The sequence below is a fragment of the Pan paniscus genome, chromosome 19 (genome assembly GCF_029289425.2).
Source record: "Pan paniscus chromosome 19, NHGRI_mPanPan1-v2.0_pri, whole genome shotgun sequence".
Taxonomy (NCBI): domain Eukaryota; kingdom Metazoa; phylum Chordata; class Mammalia; order Primates; family Hominidae; genus Pan; species Pan paniscus.
Genome location: NC_073268.2, coordinates 19516325 through 19540686, shown reverse-complemented (window position 1 = coordinate 19540686; position 24362 = coordinate 19516325). Strand labels below are relative to the sequence as shown.

Here is a 24362-nt window from a genome sequence, read left to right as displayed (position 1 = left end):
CAGGAACTCAAACAATATGTTGGTCAATTTAATTAACAGTTGAATATGAAAAATTGGTTTAAATCTTTTTTTTTTTTTTTTTTTTTTTGAGACGGAGTCTTGCTCTGTCGCCCAGGCTAGAGTGCAGTGGCACAATCTTGGCTCACTGCAACCTCAGCATTCTGGTTCAAGTGATTCTCCTGCCTCAGCCTCCTGAGTAGCTGGGATTACAGGCATGTGCCACCACACCTGGCTAATTTTTGTATTTTTAGTAGAGATGGGATTTCCCCATGTTGGCCAGGCTGGTCTCGAACTCCTGACCTCAGGTGATCCGCCTGCCTTGGCCTCCTAAAGTGCTGGGATTACAGGCATGAGCCACCACGTCTGGCCAGTTTAAATCGTTTTAAAACATGAAAATCTAGACACCAATAATAAGGAAGATGGGTGAAATGGGTTGTTCAATGGGTAAAAAGTAACATGATCCTTGCCTTTTTGGGGACTTTATGTACAACAACTTTTAAATTTTATTAGAAAAAATTACAGTTAGTATGTATGTTGATTTAAGAGTAATGACTAAAATAATAGAAATACAATTCAGACCAGAAGAATAAAGAAGGAAAAATAGAAAATGCTGTCAATCTGATACAAGGCAAGGCAAGGAGGAAAAAATAAGCAAAAAGGACAATAAATATAAAATAAAAACACAAGATGGCAGAAATAAGGCAAAATATTAGCATGTCATTAACCACAGTACATGTGAGTAGATTACAAAACAGCAAACCAGATTGGATTTTAAAAGATCCAGCTAGATGCTGACTAAAAGAAACAAAACAAAATTATCCAGAAAAGTTGGAAATAAAGACATAGAAAGAGATGTGCCAGGCCAATATTAACCACAAAGAAGTAATATTCGTATCAGACAAAATACTTAAGACAAAAAGATATAATCACTTCTAGGCACCCGATAAAGAGCCTCCAAATCCAATGACTGGAGGCAGGCTGAGGCTTTATGTTGAGTAAGGTCTTGGCCCCAGAGTGTCCTGTCTAGCTGCAGAGCAAGGATCTTATGCGTGGCAGTTCCTGGGCATGTACTAGGTCTGCTGGGTGTTGGGCCCTGTGCTGAGTGCTGGCAGTACACTGAGGAAGAAGACACTGTCCCTTGAGGATCTTACAGTCTACTGGGGGAAACAGACAAGAAGTCAGAAGAGTTCAGTACAGTACAGGGATGCAAGGACAGAGATAGACACACAGCAGATGTTACGGGAACACAGAGCGACACCTAGTCCAGCCCAGGAGGTGATGCCTGAGCTGAGTCTGAAGCAGTGAGCAAGACCTGCCCAAGAAAAAGGAGAGGGTGTTCTGGGTAGAGGGGATGGCAAAAGGTAAGGCACAGAGGTGAGTCAATGCAGCAATCACCAGCAGCTTGAAGTTGTCGGTGAGTAAAGCGTAAGTCAGGCAGTCCCAGGAGAGGAGGCTGCAGATGAAGTTCAGGTATCAGACCATGGACACACGCTTGATCCTCATATACCCCCAGGGTTTAAATTCTCAGATGAGTGAGCGGGGTATAATTCCACTTTCCTCCCAGACTCTTGGGGGTAAAGTTCCAGATGGCAGAAGCTGCAGAGTAGGGGCAGATGGCACTGGCCAGGCACAGTGCCTCAATCCTGTAATCCCAGCATTTTGGGAGGCTGAGGCAAGAGGATCACTTGAGCCTGGGAGTTTGAGATCAGCTTGTATAACATAACAAGACTGTGTCTTTATGAAAAGAAAAAAAAAGAAAAAAGAAAAGAAAATCCTGCCATTGGTACAGAACCCCCACCCTGGCCTGGGCTAACAATCTGACAAGTGACAGGCTTCTGAAAGGCTTGCTTCACTCTCTCCCTCAGGCGGAGAAGGAGAATGGCCATGTGATCCCTGGGACATAGAAACAGATGTCTGAGGAAGGAGGAAGGGGCCTTACTGGGGCCTGCACTCAGGCACTGTGAGTGAAACGCAGCTGGAGGAACCTCAAAACTGGACTCATTGGCCTGCTTGAGGCCTGCTTCCCAGGAGAGTAATTTCTGAATAAGCATTTCCCATTAAGGAGGATATGAAATGTGAAGGTACATTAATCATTAAAATCTTACAGATCAATTATTAAAAAGAAACAAATCTGACATGCCCTCAAAAACTCAGTCTCGGCCAGGCATGGTGGCTCACGCCTGTAATCCCAGCACTTTCGGAGGCCGAGGCAGTTGGATCAGTTGAGGTCAGGAGTTCAAGACCAGCCTGGCCAACATAGTGAAACCCTGTCTCTACTAAAAATACAAAAATTAGCCAGGCATGGTGGCGCGTGCCTGTAATCCCAGCTACTCAGGAGGCTGAGATGAGAGAATTGCTTGAACCTAGAGGTGGAGGTTGCAGTGAGCCGAGATCGCGCCACTGCACTCCAGCCTGGGCAACAGAGCGAGACTCCATCTCAAAAAAACAAAACTCAGTCTTGCTGCCAATCCCACAGGTCAAACTGCAGGGTAAATACAATTTATGGGGTAAAGTTTCTGACTGTCCTGCAATTACCACCACATGCCTGATGATGGCTGGCCAGCCCTAGCCGTGCAGAAACTACTGTCTATAAGGCCCCTTCAGATGTTTAGGGCAATTCCCTCGCATCTATTCTATTGGCATTGGTCTTACCCACTTCCAGCTTCTCTCTGACCTCCCACCCTGGTGCTGAGCTAATCTTGAAACATCGTGTACTTAAGATAACCTCAAGCTCAAAGACATCTGCTGGCTCTGCACTGCTTATGGGCTCAGTCTCAACTCTGTGGTCCATAATCTTTTTGGCCATTGTTTCCCCAAACATAGGGTTTGGCTTTGGCCAGTCTGATCTCTCTACAACCCCTTGGCTACTCAACTCTCCAGGTCCCATGTGTGCCATGCTGTTGTGTGGGCCACCCCATACATCCTGCTTGTCCTTCAAAGGCAAGGCTCAGCCTCTACCCAGGAAGTTCCTCCCATCAGCTCCACTGTACAACGGCCTCCTTTTCTGCCTGCCCACAGCACCTTGTCTCCTCTATCCTCATCCTCCTCCTGGTCCTGACGCCCCCACTCCCTTTTACTCATTCAATGAAACAATGTAGATGAAGGAACTCTGGGAACAATAAAACATCATAGCAAGTGAAGATACCCACTTTTTGTGTGCACAACTCACAGAATTGCAATCTAAGTAGAAAACAAATTAAAAAAAAAAACAGAAAAAAGCATAATCGAAAATGTTTAGGGCTGAGCATGGTGGCTTATGCCTGTAATACCAGCACTTTGGGAGGCCAAGGCAGGAGGATTGCTTGAGTCCAGGAGTTTGAGACCAGCCTGGGCAATATAGTGAGACCCCATCTTTACAAAAAAATACAAAACTTAGCTGAGCATAGTCACACGTGCCCGTAGTTCTAGCTACTCTGGAGGCTGAGGTGGAAGGATTGCTTTAGTCTAGGAGTGCAAGGTTGCAGTGAGCCATGATTACGCCACTGCACTCCAGCCTGGACAACAGAATGAGATCCTGTTTCAAAAAAAAAAAAAAAAGCCGGGTGCCATGGCTCACGCCTGTAATCCCAACACTTTGGGAGGCCGAGGCAGGCGGATCACCTGAGGTCAGGAGTTTGAGACCAGCCTGACCAACACGGAGAAACCCCGTCTCTACTAAAAATACAAAATTAGCCAGGCATGGTGGCACATGCCTGTAATCCCAGCTACTCAGGAGACTGAGGCAGGAGAATCGCTTGAACCTGGGAGGCGGAGGTTGCAGTGAGCTAAGATCATGCCATTGCATTCCAGCCTGGGCAACAAGAGCGAAACTCCATCTCAAGAAAAAAAAAAAGTTCACAGTATTTCTATAACAGTAAAAAACTGGAACAAAAAAGTCTAATTACAGGGGAAGGATAATTATTAAATAAATCATGGAACATCCATTAAAAATGTTTATAAATCATTTTAACAATATGGAAAAATGGGATATTAAATTAGTAGAAAGAGGATACAGAAGTATATCTAAAATACGACCCTATATACATGTGTCGGTATATTATAATGATATTTATAAAAATGCAGATACCTAGGACATATAGCAATGGTTCTCTTTTGGTGGTGGGCTTATGGATGATTTAATATTTCTTTTTATACATTTCTAATTTTTCCACTTTTTCAGTGAGCACATATTAGTTTTCTCAGTTCTCTCTTTTTTTTTTTGAGATGCAGTCTCACTCTGTCACCTTGGCTGGACTGCAGTGACATGATCTCAGCTCACTGTAACCTCTGCCTCCCAGGCTTAAGTGATTCTCCCATTTCAGTCTCCCGAGTAGCTGGGACAGGTGCGTGCCACCACGCTTGGCTAATTTTTTGTATTTTTGGTAGAGACAGGGTTTTGCCATGGTGCCCAGGCTGGTCTTGAACTCTTGAGCTCATGAGATTCACCTGCTTCAGCCTCCCAGAGTGCTGGGATTACAGGCATGAGCCACTGCGCCCGACCTTTGTTCTCATTTTTAACAGATAATGTTTCTAAGTGGTTAAAAAAAAAAAAATACAGAAGGGGTGCCATTGAAAAGCATGAGTCCTTCCCTCCATTCCTATAAGGGGATCCCCGTTAACAGTTTCTTGTATCTCCCTCTACTGATTTTCTCCGTAGGTATTACTTTTATTTATTTTTATTATTGTTATTATTTTTATGAGATGGAGTCTCACTCTATTGCCCAGGCTGGAGTGCAACGGTGTGATCTTGGCTTACTGCAACTTCCGCCTCTTGGGTTCAAGAAATTCTCCTGCCTCAGCCTCCTGAGCAGCTGGGATTACAGGCGCCTGCCACCATACCCGGCTAATTTTTCTATTTTTAGTAGAGACTGGGTTTCACCATGTTGGCCAGGCTGGTCTCAAACTCCTGACCTCTAGTGATCTGCCTGCCTTGGCCTCCCAAAGTGCTGCCATTACAGGCATGAGCCACTGTGCCCGGCCAAGTATTACTTTTTAATCATGAAAACAACTAAAAAAGAATCTCTTGGCATGGGATGAGAATTTAGGAAGCATTAGGTCCACACTTGAGATTGGGGCTTTATAAATATGTGATGAGCTGGTTTCTCCAACCCTGTGCGCGCACATGCACACACATGCAAGCACAAACCCATGTGTGGGCTGGAAACTTCACCAGAAAGTCTGTGGCTCTTCTGTTCTGCTCACTGAGTTCTGGCAGCTGGGCCGCTAAAACAGAAGGCTGGAGATGGGCAAGCTTGTCCTTCCTGGTTTTGGTTTTCATTTCATTCCCTCCCTTGTTCTCTGCTGAGGACTGAGAGTTTTATCAGTTGTGACTCAAGAAATAGGAAGGTGCTCAGAAGATGGGGACTGTTTCCTGCTTTGATTTATCGAATGGCAAATGCACGCGTGGTTACAGGCCCATGCTAGTGCTGGATGGACCAGATGCCCCTGGGCACGAGTGGCCCCCCAGAGTGAAAAACAGCAGAAGTGGACCAGGGAGAAAAAAACCAGCCCTTCCTCCACTGCTTGCGCAAAGGGGTGGGAATCGCAGGGTTAGTCCTAGTCTGGGAAACCCAAGGGAGGACAGTTTTCCTAGCTAGCCTCTCCTGCCTTTCTTATATATGATCTTTAACCTTGCTTAAAAATTTTTTTTCAGGCCAGGTGCAGTGGCTCATGCCTGTAATCCCATCACCTTGGGAGGCCGAGGTGGGTGGATCACTTGAGGTCAGGAGTTCAAGACCAGCCTGGCCAACATGGGGAAATCTCGTCTCTACTAAAAATACAAAAATTAGCTGGGTGTGGTGGTGGGCACCTGTAATCCCAGCTACTTTGGAGGCTAAGGCAGGAGAATCACTTGAGCCCAGGAGGTAGAGGTTGTAATGAGCCGAGATTGCACCACTGCACCCCAGCTTGGGCAACAGAGTGAGACTCCATCTCAAAAATTTTTTTCCAATACCAAAATAATTGTTCATTGTAAAAATGTAAACAAAACAAAATTGTATATAGAAAAAAAATCCCGGCACTGTCCCATCCTCTCTGCAACATAAAAAACACTTAAGTTTCATGTAAATCCTTCTAGTTCCAATTACTATACATATATAAACATATAGTTTGGGACTTTTTTTTTTTTGTATTTTTAGTAGAGACGGGGTTTCACCGTGTTAGCTAGGATGGTCTTGATCTCCTGACCTCGTGATCCAGCCGCCTCGGCCTCCCAAAGTGCTGGGATTACAGGCGTGAGCCACCGTGCCTGGCCTAGTTTGGGACTATTTTTAAAAGAAACATGGATTATACACATGTAATGTCATACAAATTGTATCTTTCACTTAAGATACTATGAATACTATTCCATCTCAGCACATTTAGATTTATTTCTTTTCTTTTCTTTTCTTTTTTTTTTTTTTTTTGAGACGGAGTCTCGCTCTGTCACCCAGGCTGGAGCGCAGCAGCCCATTCTTGGCTCACTGCAACCTCCGTCTCCCGAGTTCAAGTGATCCTCCTGCCTCAACCTTCCGAGTAGCTGGGATTACAGGCGTCAGCCACCACGTCTGGCTAATTTTTGTATTTTTAGTAGAGATGGGGTTTCACCATGTTGGTCAGGCTGGTCTTGAACTCCTGACCTCAAACAATCCACCCGCCTTGGCCTCCCAAAGTACTGGGATGACAGGTGCGAGCCACCATGGTTGACCTCTAATTCATTCTTTTTAAGGCTTCATAAGATTGGAAGGTACAGATGTACCATCATTTTCCCACCTGGAAACTTTGTTTCCAATTTTTCACTTATACGTAATAATGGAAAAAACTCTACCCTTATTCACATTTATGTGTACACGTAGAAGGAATTCTAGGTGGTAAGCTCTTGGGATTGGAATTTCTGGGTGACTCTTTTGTTAATGGGTTATATCTTTTCTCCTGTTTCTATGTGTCAGAGAAGTAGATAGCATCAGATAGGTGGTTTCCAAACATTGTATTATTTATTTGCTGTGAAGATGCTATCCTTGCTTTCAACATGCCTACAGTCTAGATGGGGAAAAAATGGGTAGATGGATAAATAAATCATAAAGGAATAATCAAAATGCTCTTAGGATCAGAAAGACCCTCAGAGGTAATTTCTTCCAACATATTACTTACTAATCCTGAGGAATGGCCATTCAGCTACATGACAGGATGGCCTTGGAGTCAGAAGATCTGAGTTTGAATCTTAGTTTCTCAATACTCTGGTGTGTGACCATGGGCAGGTCACATAATCTGAGACTCAGGAGTCTTATCTGTAATATAGGGATCCTCAAACCTACATGATAGAATTTTACACGGTGACTCAATGCAAGGAACAAAGTTTAAATTACATAGCACAGTGCCTGGCATGCAGTGGGCACTCTGGAAACATCAGTGGAACCTCCAGTGAGATGGAAGCCGCTACAAGATGAGCAGTCAGACCTTTGTATGACGGGAAGTGTAAGATTTTTTTTGGTTTTATGTTTTTTTATTTTTTTTATTTTTTGAGACGGAGTCTTGCTCTGTCGCCCAGGCTGGAGTGCAGTGACGCAATCTCGGCTCACTGCAAGCTCTGCCTGCCGGGTTTACACCATTCTCCAGCCTCAGCCTCCTGAGTAGCTGGGACTACAGGCACCCGCCACCACGCTCAGCTAATTTTTTGTATTTTTAGTAGAGACAGGATTTCACCATGTTAGCCAGGATGGTCTCGATCTCCTGACCTCATGATCCACCTGCCTCGGCCTCCCAAAGTGCTGGGATTACAGGCGTGAGCCACAGCGCCCGGCCGTTTTTTTTTTTTTTTTTTGTGAGACAGAGTCTTGCTGTCACCCAGGCTGGAGTGCAGTGGTGTGATCTTGGCTCACTGCAACCTCCACCTCCCGAATTCAAGCGATTCTTATGCCTCAGCCACCCAAGTGGCTGGGATTACAGGCATGCACCACCATGCATGGCTAATTTCATTTATTTATTTTTTTGTAGAAATGGGATTGTGCCATCTTGGCCAGGCTGATCTCGAACTCCTGGCCTCAAGTGATCTGCCCACCTCAGCCTCCCAAAGTGCTGGGATTACAGATGTGAGTCATGGTCTATAAGTGTTAAGTTGCTTCAAAGTTGCTGCTATAAGGCGCTGAAGCCTACCTCCCACAGCTTCTAGCCAGCAGCCCTAGCATCAGACAGAAAGTCTGGAACAGATGTGGTCAAAGCAGGAGGAGGACAATCCTGAAAGCAGAGGGACAGAGTGGTCGGCAAGAACCCACGAAGATGTTCTTTGAAGAGCATTCTGCACACCCCATCTGGCTTCTGTGTCCACTGGCAGTGCCTCAGCTCTGCGTGATGAACTGGGACCCACAATTCCTTGGCAGCTAAAGCTGAAATTAGTTGTCCTGTGGTCATCTTTGAGTGTTACAACAATCTGCTATTTGTATACACATAACTACATGCTGGTTGTTGGTAATCATACAAATGAATAATAATGACAGCTATTATTATCTGCCATGTATTAGGTAATGCATGCATTTTTTTCTTGAATCCTCACAACTCTGTGAGCAAGGCACTAATGTTATCCCTTTACAAGGAGGAAGAAACTGGGCCTCAGTAGGCCAAGTAATTTGCCCAAGGCCACGCAGCAGTGAAGTGGCAGCGGCAGGATTTGCACAAGAGACTTTTATGTCAAAGCCCATACTCTTAACCATGACACTCTTTCTACTCCCAAATGATCTAAGCTTTAAAAATTGGGACCGAGATACAGAAGCTGTCACAAGTCAAAGGTTAGTGAGAAATTCAGGGACTGGCCTGGGAGGAAGCACCTTAATTAGGAAGCATGAACTACAGCCAGCCTATGTTCTGGAAAAAGCAACTTTAAAATGACAACAGGGAAGAAAGACTCCAAGCTGGACTTGTGGTGGGCCTGTGTTCCTCAGCCCACCCAGGCCTGACATAGCCAGGCCCATTCCAAGGAGAAATTCTATGACAAATGCAAATTTGCCATTCACTTTACAAAGCCTGGCGGCAGGCTTCTTGAACCTATTTACCATTCTTTTTATAACAAAGACTCGAGCATCATTTGCTATCTTCATAAATTTCATCAGTACTTTTGCCCCCAGGCCCTGATACAGGGCATTTTATAAGCTTTAAAAGAGAAGTATTACAATGGTATTTTCAATTCAACCTTCAAATCCTTTGCACAAGGAGAGCCAACAGCAAATAGAAAAGATGCCACAGGGGGCATCATGGATCCACAAAGACCCAATATGCAGGAGAACATGTGGGGCAAGGTAGTATTGAGATAAAAACCTGTCACACGTGTACTTAATTTTATACAATAAGCAACAAGGAATGTTTAATGTATATTGTATAAAAAATTTTTCAGGCCGGGAGTGGTGGCTCACACCTGTAATCCTAGCACATTGGGAGGCCCAGGCGGGCGGACTGCCTGAGGTTGTGAGATCGAGACCAGCCTGGCCAACATGGCAAAACGCTGCCTCCATTAAAAATACAAAAATTAGCTGGGTGTGGTGGTGGGTGCCTGTAATCCCAGCTACTCGGGAGGCTGAGGCACAAGAATCGCTTGAACCCGGGAGGTGGAGGTTGCAGTGAGCCGAGATTGTGCCACTGCACTCCAACCTAGGCAACAGAGTGAGACTCTGTCTCAAAAAATTAAAAAAAAAAAATTAATTAATTAATTAAAAAAATTTCAAGTGTCATCAAAATCTGCAACTTAGGGTATTTTGTGTAACTGAATATTCTGATTAAGTGGGGGCTGCCCTGTATGCCACTTAACATGACCAATTTCCAAAGATTAGATGGCCATAATTGCCCTTGACACTAAAATCATGTGAAACACAGCCAGTTTCTTTGATGACTCAAAACGTACTTTGTGATCTTGCCAAGTTGAGATCATCGTTACAAGCAGCATTTTGGTTGTGAAAAACAACTCTCCTTATTTAACCTTTTGGGGTGGATTCTGAGCAAGAAGTTCCCTAGGCTACGGTCAATCTCGCTGAAATACAACCACCCACCGCTCCTTTCTGGGTTTAGAAATCTGGTTTTCAGAGGTGGGAGTGGCTTCAAGCAGCGTCTACCTGTGTTCAGAAAAGATGAAGAAAGACAGGCTCAGGCTCCCTGTATAGGAGAATTCAAGTTCATTGTAGTCACTGGTGACTGGTTCTGAAATTGAGGAACTAGTTTGAGGAACTTCAGAATAAACAAGAAACCCAAAGAACTCAGCTTCCACAGAAGGCTTCCAATGCATGGAAGGAGGCACGGGTCCAGCTCCGCCCTGTGGCGGGGCAACCTTGACCCTGGCCTCATTTCAGATGCTGCCCCACATGCTCTTTGACAAGCTGGACCAAGTAACCAGCTTGAGGACATGAGTGGCAGAGGGGTCCCTTTATAATGAGGGGTCATATTCTTGTCCTCCCTTGGGAAGGTATAAAAGGGCTTGGGACATGGGGCATGACGAGGAATATTCTCAGAGGATCTCACACGATTCTTTGGTAAAAGAGGGTAAATCATGAAACAGCCCACGGCTCTCTCGTCCTCCCCGAGGCCAGCAGGGCTTAGCAAGAGGAGTTTGGATTCAAGTCTTGTACTTTCACTCAACAGCAAATATTTAACCAGTGGCTACCATGTTTCAGGCACCGTGCTGGCCAGCGGGAATATGAGGATGACCAAGAGCCTTCTCTGTTGAAACCCTTGAAAGGCCTTCTTGGAATGCTGAACCCAGTTACCTAGAAGCACTGCCTTGATCTACCTGCCTACAACTCTCTAGTGGCACCAAGCCTATGGGATGTGCCAGTGTGGTCACTGCCCTCCCAATTCCCACTTGGAGGGGTGGGAGGTGGTCAGTTATGTGTTTATTAGCTGGCTACTCACTGTCTGATTCTACTTGGAACTATATTTTCTTTTTTGAGAGGAGGACTTGTTCTGTCACCCAGGCTGGAATGCAGTGGTACAACCATAGCTTACTCCAGCCTCGAACTCCTGAGCTCAAGTGATCATCCCACCTCAGCCTCTGAAGTAGCTGGACTACAGGTAAGCACCACCATGCCCAGCTAATCTTTTTTTTTTTTTTTTTTTGACAGAGTCTTGCTCTGTCGCCCAGGCTGGGGTGCAGTGGTGCGATCATGGCTCATTGCAACCTCTGCCTCCCAGGTTCAAGTGATTCTTGTGCCTCAGCCTCCCGAGTAGCTGGGATTACAAGTGCCCACCAACACACCTGGCTAATTTTTGTATTTTTAGTAGAGACGGGTTTCACCATGTTGGCCAGGCTGGTCTTGACCTCCTGGCCTCAAGTGGTCTGCCTGTCTTGGCCTCCCGAAGTGCTGGGATTACAGGTGTGAGCCACTGTGCCTGGCAATGCCCAGCTAGTTTAAAAAAAAATTTTTTTTGGAGGTGGATCTCACTATGTTGTCCAGGCTGGTCTCCAGTTCTTGGCCTAAAAGGCAATCCTCCTGCCTTAGCCTCCCAAGTCATTGGGATTACAGGCATGAGCCACTGTGCCCAAGCAACATTTGAGCAAATTTCTCCTGACTGTCCCTACGCTTCTGAAAATGCACTTCTTTCCCCCAGAGTGCTGAAGTTGCCCAATTGTTACCAAGCTCCCGCTCCAAGCTGACAAGTGGTACAAGACCCCAGGGTGAGAGAAATACCAAGGTGTTCCCACCCAGGCACCTGCAGAATCCGAGACGCTCTACGCCTGACAGTGCTGGCTCAGGCTGGAAAAGGAGGGCCACTGGGCTGCGCATGGTGGCCTCCTCGCTCCCTCCAGCTCCTATAGTCATGGCTCCCGACCAGCACCGGGGTTGACCTGTGAGGTGTCTGCCTTCGTGCCCAGCTTACCCCTGTCTTGGTGAGGTCCTCCAGGGCGGTGCCTCAATTGTGTTTGGTTTTCTAGCACCTAGCAGACATGGCCCATTTGACACACTTGGCAAATGTTCCTGAGTGAAAGGACAGACACACTTCTGAGGAATAAATGAATGCCACAGGCTCTGAGAGCCTGGCTGGACAGGGACACATGTCCACACTGTCCAATCACCTGGCAGGCTGGAAGGGAGGGAGTCACAACTTGGTGGCTGTATTCTAACTGCACCCCAGCAAGCAGGTGTCCTGAAAGATGGCTGTGGAGCTGCTCCTGCCATCCCCTTTCCTAAATGCTGACCTAGAGACCCAATTACTTCTAATTGCTTGAGAAGATAACCCTTCTGAACTGGACAACACCCGTCTGGGCTTGGATTTGCATATATTTGCAAGTATCTAATACATACTAGAGGGAGGTGGTGCAGGACTCTGTCCTTCACATTGATCTATACAAAGCTATTCCTGCCTCTCCAGGCACAGCATCTGCCAGTGGAGACTGTTGGGCAGGACTCAAGGAGTCTGGTGGGTCCAATCAACTCCCTTGGCCAAAGGAGTCCATCTTTTTTTTTTTTTTTTTTTTTTTGAGACGGAGTTTCGCTCTTGTCGCCCAGGCTGGAGTGCAATGGTGGATCTTGGCTCACAGCAACCTCCACCTCCCAGGTTCAAGTGATTCTCCTACCCCAGCCTCCCGAGTAGCTGGGATTACAGGCATGTGCCACCATGCCCAGCTAACTTTTTTGTATTTTTAGTAGAGATGGGGTTTCACCATGTTGGCCAGGATGGTCTCAATCTCTTGACCTTGTGATCCGCCCGCCTCAGCCTCCCAAAGCACTGGGATTACAGGCACGAGCCACCGTGCCCAGCCTCCATTTATAATCTTAACTGGCAACCACATCCTCATTGGAGGCTGGCTAAGCCTCCTTTTCCTCCCAACCCTCCTGGCTATCCCTAGTATGGACCAGAAACACCTACCTTTTAATTCTGGCCCAGTAAAAGGAAACTTTAATGTCAGTAGAAGGTGGGTGGTAGATTTTGGCTACAATAATTCTTTGCACTTACAGGGGCCACCATCCAGATATGACATCATGACATCATGCTTCACCCACAAGAAAGAGCCTCTCACTGAGAGGAGCCAGGCAGATCAGCTAGGATAACACCCAGAGTATGCATGCACCTCCTGCACAGAAGAAAGATGCAGAAGAGCTTCGTGCACTGTGGGTTTGGACCCCTGTAATCAATCATTGAAAGTTACTAAATACCCACTCTAGGTGAGATACTGCTTGGCTAGGTAGGAAAGTGCCCTAAAGGTGTGGGCAACCTTTGAGACTTCCTGGTAATTGTATTTTCTTATCAACCTTGACCTCCTTTTGATTACATGAACCTCATGGTATAAGACAGCGTCCAACAAATAGCTTTCTGTTTACTTTTTCTTAGACCCAGGGCAGCAGCTGCTGTGGCTCCACCCTTCCCAGGCCTGGCAGAGCTTGCAGAAAGGCTGAGAGTGATAGGGTTGGGGTAGGGGAATAAAAGGAGAAGCTAGTTTAAAAAAAAAAATCCTGCTTCAGGATTAGTTCCTTCGTTCCCTGGCAGCAGAGTACAGTGAAGAGTCTGGGTTTTATAGTTCAGGCTCTGCCATTAACTAGCTGTGTGGCCTTGGGCAACCCACTTGGCTTTCTTGGGCCACCATTTTCTCTTCTGCATTTTCTCACTGCAAAAAATGTGAATGATCATGTCCAGGCTATAATCCTAACAGCTCTTTCTGGACAGTGAGGTTAAGGTTATTTAGCCATGCCAGCAGGAGGTGACTACTGGTTGGTCCAGATTGATGGGGTATGGGTACAGGGGCTGGGTTGGTAGTCTGCCAGAGACAGGGAATGAGATTATTTGCAAGAGCTGCAGCTTCATTAAAGTCAAGCCCTCCTTGTAGTTGGTCCTGGACATTGCTTATAGATGTCCCTGACCATAATCGGTCAAGTTCAACACCAACTGCACTAGTCCAGAACAGTGTCTGAAGAAAATCTCTGCGTTAATGGACACCTGATAGTGGCTTTAGCAGAAAGAGCGTCAGGAGAAGCTGTAGTAACCAGAACCTGGGAGGGAGGGATGGCTCAGGAGTACCCCCTGCTGCTTCTTTCTCGGTACAAATCCTGGTCCTAGAAGTGTAGACAACTGAGATGGTGGCAGGCTTGGGATTCCTAAAGCTTTCTGAAATCCAGGGTTTAATCTAGCCTTTACAATCGCTGGAGCTCTGCAGAGCCTCCAACTCAGGTGGCTGAAAAGGAGGCAGGTGGAAAAGCGTTCCTAAAAGGTTTTTCACACCAAAATAGGGCCTGTCTCTCTGCTCTCTGCCAAGGGATTTCCCAGCTCCCCAGGGCCAAAGCTCCCCTCCTGCTTCTTTGCTGACTGTCACTGGAAGCAGGCCATTTTCCACCCTCAGGGTGGCTGGACTTAGGAGTCAGTGACACTGCTGATCTGGGCTCTGTGCCCCGTCCACGATCCCCCCTCCGCTGTCAGCCCACTGGCCCTAGAAGCCTCCTGTTTACCTCCTGCCCCCTGCCTCCATAGCCCTGGGGCTGGGATGAGGCTGATTTGTGGCAGAGGGCTCCTCACGAAGGTCTGCTGAGGACTTTCTCTGCAACTGTGCTGGGGAATAAATCGCCTGTCACCTACACCCCTGCATGGGTGACTCACCTTCCAGAGAAAGTGCTCTGCTCACCTAAGCAAAGCTGCTTGGAAAATGACTAAGGCACCTATCAAATGCACTCTGTGGGGCCAACCAGTTATGGAGCAAGGTCCAGGCACACTCTGCCTCTCACCTCCAGCCTGAAGTCAAGTGCAGAGCTGCCACGCCAGGCCTGCTGGTTTCATTTTCATCTGAACCGAGCTCCACATGAGGCTTGACATCCGGTGATCTATTTTTTCTAAAAACTAGCTTCACTTTAGAAATGACCCTTCGGCCATCAAGTCAGCTTCCCCAAGAGAAAACAAAATGTTATTTAAAGGGAACAGTAGCCTGGTGAGAGCCTATATTTTTGTTTTGTATTAAGGTGAAAAAAGACTTTAAAATATAATATGAAACTTTTTTTTTCCCTTGTGAGATTAAAACAAACGTTTTTCTTTCAAGAGATGGGGTCTCGCTATGTTGCCCATAGCTACTTGACCTCCTGGGCTCAAGTGATCCTCCCGCCTCAGCCTCTCAAGTAGCTGGGACTAAAGAAACACACGTCACCATTCCAGGCTTCTTGTGAGATTTAAAGGGAAATCTCCAAGTCCTTGACTGCAGATCCTGGGCCCCCAGACAGAGTCTCAGAGAAGCTGACAAAGACATCTTTATGAGGGGGAAAGGGTGGTGAGCTGGGGATGCCATGTGGTAGTGGGAACCTCATCCCACAGAACCAAATGTTCCCTCCTGTTCCCCCAAAGAACAAGTCCTTGCTGATCTACATGCCATACAGTATTTTCCCTTTCCTCACCTCCAGGATTAATGCAGGAACCTACTTGATCACATGTGGGACACAGGAAGCCCCTAGACAGGCCTAGCTGTGTCTCCAGCTCAGAGTTAGGATTGTCAACTGGGCAGAGCCTGGACCTTTGTAGCCTCATTTGGAGTATGGTGAGGGCAGTATATAGTGTAAGACAGGGAGAACCCGAGAGCTGAAGCTTTTAGACTGAAGAACTGTCCCCCTAAAGGTCCTACTGAGAAAATGACTCTGGCCTGTCAGGCAGTCTGACCCTTCTTGACATCATCTTACAGAAAACAGGTTTAGTCACAATGCAGTAATTGGCAACTACTACTGCTACTATTACTACTACTACTACTACTATTATTACTACCACCACCAAACACCATCAACAAGAACAACAACAACAACAACAACAGTTACAGCCTCTATGTTCTGTGCTGGGCACTGGGCTCAGCACTTTACATATCTCCTCTCATTTTCTACTCAAAACAGCCCCATGAAGTATTTCTGATCCCATTCACAGATGAGGCACCTGATGATTAGAGAAGTGAAGTGATTTGCTTGCGGGCACACAGGCAGGCCGTGGCAGACCTCGACCTGACCCAGGTCTCTCTGACCTGACAGCCTCAGCCACCACATGTGACACGGAGACACCAAGGACTTGTTCTGTTGCTCTGGACAAATCACGGGCTCTCTGCCTTTGTTTCTACATCTGGAAAATGGGCACAAGCACATCTGTCCAGGCAGCAGGCTATTCATCTTTTGGCCTTTTATTAATTAACAATCAATATCAATTAATAATTGATTGGTACAATAAATAAAGCTGCTACCCTGGTTTCGTTATATTCAAAATTGACATGTTTGGGGGAAGAAAATCCTTATCGTTTCATGAGCAAGTTAGTAGAAAAAGCAGTGACCTAGATATCAAGAAAAGGGGGTTTAGATTCTGAGCAATCCTGTCTGTTTCTCCTTATGAGGCTTCACTTTTCTGATCTTTGTCCCTGCCCTTCTTCACATGAGTATTGTGTGAAAATACAAAGACTGGCCATAAAATTATTCTTGATGCCACATAATTTCAAGGGATTTCTATCAGGGAGCTGAGGGATTAAGACATGTAGAAAAGCAAGAAGGGAAGAGGCTCCTTTAAACTAGAATACAAAGAGCACACCGGCCACTGAAGAAAAATGACTTTTTCTGCATTGTCATTCAGGCAGTCATAAGCCCAGAACAAAAAAATCTCATACTTCAATGTCCTGCTCAGCTCAACAGAAATGCTCCCCTACAATTTGCCCTACGTCTGGCCTTCCCTTTCTGGGCTACTACTTTCAGCATTTTAGCCAGCATCACCGAGTAAATGCAAAACCTTCACACATGCATCACTTTGAACGCCCACCCAGCTCTTGCAGATGCTCAGCCCCATTCTGTTCCCTTACTAGGGAATCCTGGTGTGTGGAGACCAGAGGGGCTGACATCCTTAGAGCTCCCTAAATCCACTGACATGGAATTGTCCCCGGCCCACCAATTTCACACTGATGCCATCAATAGTGCCCATAATGCTCAGATGTTTCCAGTTTAACTGAAATACTAAAATGGGGCAAACAGGAAGCATCAGACACAACTGTGGTAGTGACTTATTAATCACGAAAGCAGAATTTTAGTTGCATTTTAACCTTTTGCCAGGAAAAAAAAAAAAACAACCTTGAGATGATGGAAGCCATCAGTAGAAGTACGCTGCCTTTATGCGTATCGGGCTGACTTAGACTTTTTACTTAGGACTGACTTTGCTTTTAAGATTTCTGAACTTTCCCCCCAGAAAGAACATCTGTCAAACCAACCAATATGAATCTGTCAGCTCTTCATCGAGGCAGGCAGGCTTGTTAGGAAAGCCCATGTGCTGTCCATTGAGACAGGAAAAAAAATAGGAAGTTAAAAGTGCCTTCACAGGCCAAAGTGATAAACACTGTTCAGAGGGTGCCAACAATGAAGAAAACAACCCTGGATAAAGCTTTCATCTCTTTCACATCTCCGCAGATCTCTCACCAGACCCTAGCCAGGGATGAACTGTTATCAATCACCAAAAAAAAAAAAAAAAAAATCACAACAGTTGCTGAGGGCTGGACAACCAATCAGCGCAAGCCATCTTCTCAGCAGTAAATGATATACACATATTCCAGGCAGATCACAAAGGAGTCAGTGTTCAACAGGAGAACCAAAATGAGGAACCAAACCTTCATCTGTTGAGGCGAAACAGCCCAACCAGACATTTTTGTTTAATAGAGGGAGACTGATTTGGCAGGGTCTCTGTGGTGCCGCTCCCACAAACTCTTAACAGACAATACCAATGACAAAAAACCCCCTTCAGAACTGCTTCTTATAATCAGAAAACACTCAGAAGATGGCCTGAAGCTTGGCAGCGTCTTGCTGTCTGATTTCACAAAGAGCTGGTACATATACATATACCTGGGTACTTATCTCTAAAATTAGAGTCAGAGACGATTACTTTTATTTTGAGATCTTCTGAGAAGTTCTCCACACCCTTCAAAATAAATAAGGATGTCCGAAAGGTGTCTGAAAAATTCAGAGGTCTGGCATCGCTCCAAAGAAACTGATTGATATCACTTAAAAAACACCAAGAGTAAATCCAAACACAACCAAAGTAAGGCAAGCACTTTTTAAGTGTCCTCTCACATTAAGAGCATAAAAACCACACCAAAAACTTCTCCCTCCTTTCTGCATCTCAGTTCTATAATGTGGTCCTGATCTAGGATTCTGGGGAAGACCCATCCTTAGTCCCAGCTATGAGGCATCAGGCAAGATATATACCACCCCCACTCCCTCATACACACCTGCCTCAGGTGCCTCGCCCATAAAACAAGACACTACAATCTGTCTTACCACACAGCCATCTGAAGGAAAACGGAGCTCACAGGTATGAAGACACTAAGCAAAAAACACATCACTAATGTTAAGATACTGTCTCCTTCTAATCTTTCAGAAAGACCATGTTTCTAGTCAAGGGGTTTCCAACATTTTTCTTGGAATAAACTCCAGACTCCTATTTTATATCATGACCTCACTCTAATCATTTAATTTCATGTGCTTTTAAAGTCCTTAATTAAGTCATTGGTGTTCATTGTCTCCAGCGATCAAAAGTAGTTTTACCATTTACTTTGCTGATGTATGTACCTTTTCACCACTTATCCTCTCCCTCATTCATACCTCCAGTCCACCCTTTAGGGCCGAGAGCAACTTTTTAACCTCGACTAGGAAGGAAACACTTTTTCTGAAGCTACCCAGCACTAAGGAGGCTCCCGGGCAGGTGGGAAACGTACGTACAAGTGGCCCCTCTCTGCCTGGTGCCCAGTGGCTGCAAGATGCCAGGGCCACGATGGGTTTCCAACATGGGAATGTTATATTTGAACCGACAGATAAAGTCCCGAGTTGGAGAGCCCACAAGAATTACAGAGGAGGACTGGGGTCCGAGAGCGGAGAGAGGATGCTGCGGGCGGCCAGCACTGCCCCGCTGCATGCTGAGGACAGGCTTAGCTCCTGCTCCCCGCCTTGAGGTTTGACCTGAGAACTTCCCATGAAAGGCCAGGAGGGTTTCACGCCAGGGCAGATGCCAGGGCGCACTCCTGCAGGAGACACGTCCGCCCCGCGCCAGGCGAGCTCCATCCTGGGGGCACTGGGGCGCAGAGCAGGCGGGCGGGCCTGGCGGCGGCGCGGGGCACTAGTGAAGGGGAAGCAGGGGGCCCCTGCGCGCGCTCGGAGCCAGCGTGTGGCCGGCAGGAGTGCGCGGCCTGGAGGCCCGGGGCGAGCGCGGCGCCGGCAGCGCGTGCGAGGGCGCGCCCGCGGACCGCCGCGAGTGGGTTGGACGGGGTACGTCGGACTGCGCTGGCCTGGCCGCCGACCCCACTGCTCCGGGGCGAGGGGCCAGGCCGCAGCCCAGCCCGGGGCTGAGAGGCGATCCATCCCAGCCGCTCCCTGGTCGCCTCGCACCGGGCCCCAGGGTCCCGCCCCGTCACCTACCGGCCAAGCGCCGATCTCCCCAACCAAGCGAGTGTTGCGCTCCGCTCGCCCGCGATCTCCCGCCGCCGGCCGCCGACCGCTGAGCTCCCGGCCCGTGGTCGCCCCGCCCCGGTCCCGGGCTCCGCCCCCTCGCCTTCTCGGCCGCCCCCGGGGCCACGCCTCCCCCGGAGGCTGTAACTTTGCCTCGCTTCGCGCCTCCTTTCTTTGGCCGCACCGCGACCCGTGGCCCCGCCCACTCCCCTAGGCCAGCCAATGAGACGGTCGTCCCGGCAAGCCCGTCTTCCCGCTCCCTAGCAACGATTGGTTAACGAGGCCTGGTTTCCAGAAATGGGCACTATTTCCGGACGATGTTTGTAGAAGGGAGATCGCTGGGCGGGCGGAGTGACAGAAGGCGGAGGCGACTAGGGTGTTGGTGGAACCACACATGCGCCCTCGGCTTCTGGCAGTCTTACCAGCTGCGTTCTCGAGGTTACGGGAAGGAAGGGCGAGTGTGCGCATGCGTGGGCACTCCCTGCCACTGACTTCGGTTACCTTGGAGACAGCGAGGCGCTCTCCCTCGTGGGTCGCGCGCGTTCCGCTTCCTCTCTGCTGCCAAGCGGTGGCGGCTGAGGCGGGAGGTGGTGGGGGTAGAGACGTTTTTATTGAGCTCTTACCGTGTGCCTGGTCCTGTAGAATCCCTGGAATGAGTAAAGAAGGTTACAGTGCCTGCCCTCGAGAAGCTTGGGGAGCCAAGGGCTTACAGGGGCCCGACCTGTGGGTTGAAACCCAGGTACAAAGAGAGCATGTGGGTGCGTGGCGTGGTACAAGCGCTGAGCAAAGCATCTGCTCTCTGGGTTTGCAGACCACAGAGCCGGCAAGAGGATGAGAGCTTGATGTATGCAAAGAAAGGACCTGGAGTTCAGAATATGCATTGAAGTGTCAACAGTGCTTCTTTCTGAATGGGGGTCAGGGGTGGGGAGTAGGGAAGGTATATAAATTTTTTCTAACTTTTGCCCCTCTGTATTATCTAGTGTTTCCACACTGAGCTTGTATTTTATTTGTAATAAATTCCAGCCCAGGCACGGTGGCTCACTCCTGTAATCCCAGCGCTTTTGGGAGGCAAAGGCAGGAGGATCGCTTGAGGCCAGGAGTTGGAGAACATCCTAGGCAATATAGCAAGGACCTCGTCCCTGCAAAAAAATAAAAGAATAGCCAGGCGTGGTAGTTTGCACTTGCAGTCCCAGCTAGAGGGGAGGCTGAGAGTCTGAGGTTACAGTGAGCCATGATCGTGCCACTGCACTCCAGCCTGGGTAACAGAGTGAGGCAGTCCTTTAAAAAAAAAAATCCAAACTTTTTTTTTTTATTGCAAAATAAAAGATGTACTCCTACCCTGGGCATCCCACTTCCATGAAGGGTCCATGGTAGGTGTGGTGAGTGGCTCTAGTCCGGGGATAGGCAGGCCCCACCCAAGGCTGTCTTGAAAAGTAAGGAACACCCCATCTCTGAAAGTGTTTGAGCAAAGACCACCATCTGCTTGAGACTACTTTGCAGACAGTCCGAAGCTGAACTCTTCTTTCTGGATATCTGTGCCAAACAGTCATCTCTGCTGGGGAATAGGGAAGACCATTTATTTAGGCAGTGGTCAAAAACTCACAACCTGAGGGCCTCATTCACTCACCCAGGCCAGAAATATGCTTTGTTTGGCTGGCCCAATATTTTTTTAAATTTGAATTTGAATGCCTTAGAGCAGAGCCTGCGGTTCCTTACAGTTCCCGCCACCCAACCATCTAACCTTATGTCACCTGTCTGGCCCCTGGAGCATTTGAGGTTGTGGCTCCCGTAGAGTCCGTGCTTTAGAGCCAAACAGTCTCTGGCGCCCACCCTGGCTCTGCCACTGACTAGCTGGGAGATGGCAGACAAGAAAGAAGCTGGACTGGTGGCCCCCAAATCTCTTTCCACCCCTAGGGTTTTGCATTTCAGTGACTCAGGGAGAGGCAGAGCTTGGCCAGATGTACAGGTTGGTATCGGCAATCTTGGATGCCCTTATTGCCTCTCCCACCACCTGTTTGCCTCTGGGCACACCACTTCTCAGGAAAGATGTGGGCACACCTCCAGAGTCTGCAGACGCTCCCTGGCTTGCCTTTGCCTTCTCTCTCTTTCACTATTCCTTCTTTAAAACACCCAGTGTCTCTGTACTTTGCCCAGGTTCCCTTGACACCTCTGGTCCTGGGTCCCCTGTACACTCCCACCTACCCCATCAAGATGATCTGTCTTTAAGTCCGTCCCTGAACACTAATGTGTATTAATCAGAGACAGTGAACTGTGTTGACTCAAAACTGTAACTCTGGAGAAGGAATGTCACATCAGGTTGCAGGGGAGGAGCAAACCACTAAACACTGGTAAGGAAGATATTCGGGATAAGCAAGGCCTCTCCGTTTCAGCTACTTTTCTGAGGTCTTTCCAAGCCCCACTGTGTGTGGGTGAGGTGAGAAACAATACACCTACCCAGAGTGAGCAGTGTGGTGTCTCTGAGTCTTGAAATGCTTGCACCCTCTGGAAGGAGAGCTTCGGGACGAGATTACTTCCTCCAAGCTTAAGTCGAGACAACCTGGGAAAGCTTCTGGCCTTGAGTCACTTGTGCAGCCTCAGCTCTGCTTTAAATACAAGAAATTGACATTTACAGGATGACTCACACCTGGAGCAGTGAACTAGGTTCTCAGTACTCAAGGGTTTTCACATCCCATCCATTTCAGGTCTGGAAATAGAGTAAGACTGTGCTATTCCGAAAGAATCGCAGCTTGTTTTCTGATACTTTACAAAAAGTAAGCCAGACAGACTTAGAGTACTTCATGTGCATAACCTCACTGAATGTTCCCTCTAGGCCAGGGTTTCTCAGCCTGGCACTATAGACATTTGGGGTTGGATAATTCATTGTTGGGGGACGGGGCTTGTATTCGCCTGTTTTCACGCTGCTGATAAAGACATAGCTGAGACGGGGTAATTTATAAAGGAAAGAGGTGTAATGGAGTCACAGTTCCATGTGGCTGGGGAGGCCTCACAATCATGGCAGAAGGCAAAAGGCATGTCTTACATGACAGCAGACAAGAGAGAATGATGAGAGCCAAGCGAAAGGGGAAACCCCTTACAAAAACATCAGATTTCATGAGACGCACTACCATGAGAACAGTATGGGAGAACTGCTCCAGTGATTCAATTATCTCCCACTGGGTCCCTTGCACAACACGGAATTGTGGGAGCTACAAGATGAGATTTTTTTTTTCTTTTTTGAGATGGAGTCTCCCTGTGTCACCCAGGCTGGAGTGCAGTGGCGCGACCTCAGCTCACTGCATCCTCCTCCTCTTGGGTTCAAGTGATTCTCGTGCCTCAGCCTCCTGAGTAGCTGGGACTATAGGTGCGCACCACCATGCCCGGCTAATTTTTATATTTTTAGTAGAGATGGGGTTTTGCTACGTCAGCCAGGCAGGTCTTGAACTCAAGTGATCCACCCACCTCAACCTCCCAAAGTGCTGGAATTATAGGCATGAGCCACTGCGCCTGGCCTCAATGTGAGATTTGGGTGGGGCCACAGCCAAACCACATCAGGGCTATCTTGTGCATTGCAGGATGTTTAAAAGCTTTCCTGGCCTCTGTCTACTACATACCTATAGCACTCCCTCATCCACCCAATGTGACAATAAATGTCTCTGGACATTGCTAGATGTCACCAAGGAAGCAAAATTGCCCCCGGTTGAAAACCCCTACAGTCTGACCCCATTGAATAGGTAGTATTACTGTCCCCATTTCACTGATGAGCAAACTGAAGCTCAGACAGAAGTAACTTTCCCAGTGTCACTTTGCTGTAACAGGAGACCCAGGATTCAAACCATGTCTGACTTCAGAGCCCCTGCCCTCCGGCATGCCGGACTCTGCAGAGAGACTTCAGGCTTCAGGGAGCCAATTGCCCATCAGTTCTCTAGGAGAGTGCTGAAGAGTGAGTAAATCAGTGAAGGAATGCTATCCTTGGATCATTTTTCCTTTTCTGTTTGCCTTGGAAGAAAGGAAATTATATTCTGGTTTTTATTGCCTTAGTCAGCATGGTTTATGGTGCTGAGCCATGTCCAGTGAGAAAGTGGCTGATGAGTCATCTGAATGTCTGTGGATTTCAGGCCCCAAATTACTGTGAGATTCTGAAGTTACACTTGAGAATTCAGATGTGAGGCTGAGATAAGAGATGACTGGGGACTGTAGGGTGGATGTTCCTGGAGGAGAGCAGTTTTCCTTTCCCTGTCGGGACTGCCTGAAGTTGCAGCCACAGTGCTGTTGCTGCCCTCCCCAGCTTGGACCTGCCCTACTGCTGCTGTTAGCTGAGGTCTATGGAGAGGCCAGGGAGGCAGGAGGGGAAATGGATAAATGGATGCAGGCAAAGTGTGATCCATTCTCTCTAGCTATTTTGTGATCAGTGATCTCATATTGGTAGCTTGAAATTGGACATGTTGGGAGTATTTATACCATGGAAGTTGGCAAACAGTATAAATCAGGGCTACCCATCCTGAGTTGGTTGTTAAACACCTGCTGGCACACCACTGTGTGCTGGTTCTGGCCTGTGCCTGCTGCCCACCAAACCAACCCCACATAGGGAGATGGCAGGGGGCACCACAAACCACAGAGCTGCTGTAGAAGAGGAGGGGCCATGGCGATGTGGGTGAGGGGGAGAGGAGTGCCAATTTCAGCAAAGAATGGAGGTGAGGGCTGGTAGGGGTCTCTGGAGGGTACTGGGCAAAGATGACCTTACAAGAACAGGTCCTGGGCATACCTTCCAGAGATCTAGCCTCCTCTCCCAACTTTGGAGCCTTCTTAGGGTGCCCTGGCTTGACACAAATTCTTCTCATTTCCTGATTTGGAGATTTTCCCCTCCAGACTCACCTGCTTACCTCTAGTCTCCTCTCCACACTATCCTCAAGCCTTCTGGTGAATTGAATCTTCCTAAGAGATCGCATAGGTCCTGTCATTCCACTCCCAATGTCCCAGCATCTCCTGCCCTTCAATATCTCCCTCCTTTCG

General features: G+C 47.7%; 1 protein-coding gene across 2 annotated transcripts in view; it reads right to left on the bottom strand.

Annotated features, from left to right (window-relative positions):
• The window catches only part of MAP3K14 (mitogen-activated protein kinase kinase kinase 14), a 53901-nt gene extending 34442 nt beyond the window's left edge, over positions 1-19459 (bottom strand). For both annotated transcript variants that reach the window (XM_063598985.1, XM_003806535.5), the window contains exon 1: positions 19323-19459. The gene's annotated coding sequence lies outside the window, so the exon portion shown is untranslated. The remainder of the gene's footprint in view (positions 1-19322) is intronic.
• Positions 19460-24362: the final 4903 nt, after the last annotated feature.